Genomic DNA, 3,711 nt, shown 5'->3' with positions numbered 1-3,711 from the left:
AAACTAAGAACACTCTGGCTATAGTATGATTACTTGAACTATATGTAGAGACACAAGAGTGGATCAAGTTCAAGTATATAGTCAAAATGAGTTATTGTACAGGGATAAGGCTGAGTACCTTATTTTGGGGACACTATGGATGCGACCAACTTTTGTATATGATATAAACAATGTGATCACTAAATTGTACATCTAGAGACATGTGAATGGGAGCGTCCTATGCAATGAGTATTGCATAAGATCGGACCATGAAAAAAACCTCTCTCACTTTATAATGTCGTTTACTATTGAGACTGATTTTTTCATTTATGACCTAGGTAACTCGATCTTAATCCTGAGCTAACTATGAACTCTAGTTTATTCGAAATTATCCTTAGATTTTCATGGGTGAGAGTGGCCCGAGTTCGTCGACTCAGTAAGCCTCCCATTTTAAGGGTAAGACTGGATGAATAGTTGAGGACATAGGGTGTATGATGGAATTCACTCCTACCCACTTTTAGGGATAGTAGAGAGGTTGTTCCCTTAAGTACTGACTCCAAGTCTTGAACGAGGAGCCCCACCCTCTCATGGGCCCGAGAGGGATTCGGTTTGGTGGTTGAACCACAAACCAATTGTTCATTAGAGGATCAGTGAGACTTAAGGAACAAAAAGTAACTTTAGGGGTAAAACTTTAAATTGACCCAGCTCTAGTTACGATCAACCTGTGAAGGATCGACTTACTAATTATGGTTATATCAAATGGACCGAAATATATCTATAGTGAGAGAAGTGCAACAACTAGGCTACAATGGAGTGTCCTAGTAGTGAACGAATGTTGGATAACAAGGTTAATGAGTTTAGCCGGTTAATCTCGGATCGTTGGAGCCCATGAGATGTAGGTCCATAAGGTCCCTCTGGTAGCTCATATCGAACGAAACCTTAGAACAGTGTGACGAGTGAGTTCAAAGTTTTCGAATTAGAATTAGTGAATACACGCTAAATATATACGATATATTTAACCTCATTTTTTTTAGTTATGAATTGAACAAAAAAAGAGAATTGAAGATATTTAAATAAGATTTAAATATTTTAATTATGAATAGTGATAGATACTCAATATGTGCTGGAATTAATTGGAATTGACATTTTATTTAATGTTAAATATTAATTAAAATTTTTAATTAATCATTTAATATTATTTTGATTCGTAATTAATTGTTAGATTAAATAAAGAAAGTCAAAATGTTTACTCCACCTAATGAAAAAATTCATGCTTGAGTTAGTGGAATATTGAGGGTCAATATATGGTATGCTTGCCACATAATCCCACAAATTAGAGTGGAATTTTGAGTGCCAAAATTTGGTAATCTCAAATTTGCATGAACATGCAAATATGACTCTATAAATAGAGTGATCAATGTACATGGAAATTCTTCTTCAAAAACTTTGAAAAAATCTCTCAAAACTCTCTCTTTACCTATACTAAATTTCTATCAAGTTTCATCACTCACCGGATTCCACAATCTTATTCTAAGGTCGGAGAATAGTACGAAAGACACTAGCGGTGGTTCGAAACCATTCGTTTGGAAGAATGAATTTGAACTAAAAAAGGTCAGTATTCAAACTCAATAAGTTTCAATGATTTTGAACATGCTAGCTAATTTACTATAATTGATGTACTTAGAGTGCCTAAGATCCAAATTTCTTCTGCACGTGTTATAATAACACCAACAAAATGAACCTAAACTGACAACATAATTTATGAACAAAGGAAACAAAAAGATATTTAAAAAGAGAGAAAACCCAAAAAGTAGCAAATTCCCTCGAACACTGAAAATGGATAGCCATTCACGGTGAGAAAAACACAAAAAATGGAAGAAAGAGGGTGCCAATGAAGGAGTAGGGAAGCAAATGGGGAATAAGAAATATAAGGGAGATGGGGGGCTTTGGGGCTTCAAAGCTAGATTATGACGGGCAAAAATATCTCTAGATGCACTAAATTTTGTCACGTAACATACATACACAATAGGCAAGCGTCAGAAATGCTATCAAGGTCTTTCAATGCTTGTCAATTTAGTTGACCTTGTCCATAATATTTTGTGCTTTCAGAGAGATATTTCTTCTAACCATGGTAAAGCAAATATTGATTCTCATTTTTGCTGCATTTTCATTTATCGCAAAACAAATTATTGGAAGATTTAAAATATGAGTATTGTAGTCTACTAATCCTCGCAGAGTTCCTGACCGACGCGATGTGTGCTAAGTTAGGAACAATGAATATTTCTATCCTTTGGTATATATGATGTTACATGCTGCTAAAGAAATTAGTAGACGAACAGTAATTGATTGAGAGTGAGTCTTACATACTAGTCTTAAAATTCTAAATAACCATATAGAAGTAACCTAAGGAGAGGTAATTGAAATATCTTACTAACTTACAAATGATCCAAGTAAAAGAAACTAGGAATTAACTGAGAATAAAACTTAAGAACAACTAGAATGATAAGTAATAAACTTGTGAATGACAAGTTAGCTATTTATTAAATAAATTAATTACTTATCAAGATTATTTTAACTTTTTTGGCCAAATAAGAAGTTGCAGGCCAATCGAGGACGAGACCAGCAGGCTCGAGACAACAAGGAAACCTTTTCTAAGTCTGTTTTAAGTACATGTGCTTTTGTTGTTGAAAACTTACTTTGATATTTTGTGTTGTAAAATATACTTGATTCACATGTTTTACTTGTCATGTTTGAATTTTTTTGTTGTATGACCGAGTTTCGAAGCAAAATATCTATGTTAGTGGTAACTCATGTGAATCGAGCTGTCGATGAACATGTGTTGTAGTAGAATTGCTCGAGAACTATGCAGTAACAGCGGGGATCGTCCCAAGGCATCCAGTCGTGTCTGTTTATTTTGGATTTCTACATTTAGTTTTAAATTGTTTGTTGACTATTGGTCAAGATAAGAAGCACTGCTCGAGAACTATGAGGTCATAGAGGGTGTCATCCTAAGGAATCCAGTCGTCTGTTTATTTTAAATTTCTACGTTTCTTTTTTAGTTGTTTGTTGGTGGTCGATCGAGGTAAGAAGGTGTAACACCCAAAAAATGAAGCAAAGCCACCCACTTAAGACCAAAAGGATCCAATAACGAAATTAAGAGGATTAAGCTAGGAAAAGGGTCTTAAGCAAGTTTTTCTAAACACTAATGAGTAACTCTAAGGACTAAGGCCTTTGGAGAAGTATTGGGAATAAAAACCTAAGCCAAAAGTACAAAAAGGTCACTTTCCAATTTTTAAGGAACTTTTTGGATATTTAATTCCTTATCTAGTGGGAATTTCAAGATACTCAAGGACCAAAAAATGACTAAGAAGATAGTAATAAAATATTCTAAAAGTTGTAAATTACCAAATTACCCTGATGATATGGATAATTATGAAAGTGTCATTCTATGGAACAAGAAGATAGTAAGTTGCCCTAGCAAAGAATCAAAAACTCCTAAGACCTCCCACGGTACAACGTGCTCATGACTTAGACTACACTGCTTGGAATGCATGAAGCCTTGAGCTTAGGTGTTTAGACTGTATCATAGGGGAAACCCTTGATCCAGGATTAGACTACATCTCCTGGAACTTAAGAAGTCTTGGATGTTGGTTTTCAGACTATGCCGCTTGAAATGCATGAAGTCTTGGGCATAGGTTAGCGGACGGTATCAGAGGGCAAGCCTTTAGATGC

At 34.9% G+C, this 3,711-nt stretch overlaps 1 long non-coding RNA gene across 1 annotated transcript in view; it reads right to left on the bottom strand.

Annotated features, from left to right (window-relative positions):
* Positions 1 to 249: 249 nt before the first annotated feature.
* Positions 250 to 3,711, bottom strand: part of LOC111472800 — a 5,305-nt gene continuing 1,843 nt past the window's right edge. Inside the window, exon 3 of the long non-coding RNA XR_002715488.1 lies at positions 250 to 263. This is a non-coding gene — a long non-coding RNA (uncharacterized LOC111472800). The remainder of the gene's footprint in view (positions 264 to 3,711) is intronic.

Source organism: Cucurbita maxima, unplaced genomic scaffold (assembly GCF_002738345.1).
Source record: "Cucurbita maxima cultivar Rimu unplaced genomic scaffold, Cmax_1.0 Cma_Scf00087, whole genome shotgun sequence".
Taxonomy (NCBI): Eukaryota; Viridiplantae; Streptophyta; class Magnoliopsida; order Cucurbitales; family Cucurbitaceae; genus Cucurbita; species Cucurbita maxima.
The sequence above is the reverse complement of the archived record's forward strand: the minus strand, read 5'-3'. Positions and strand labels throughout refer to the sequence as shown.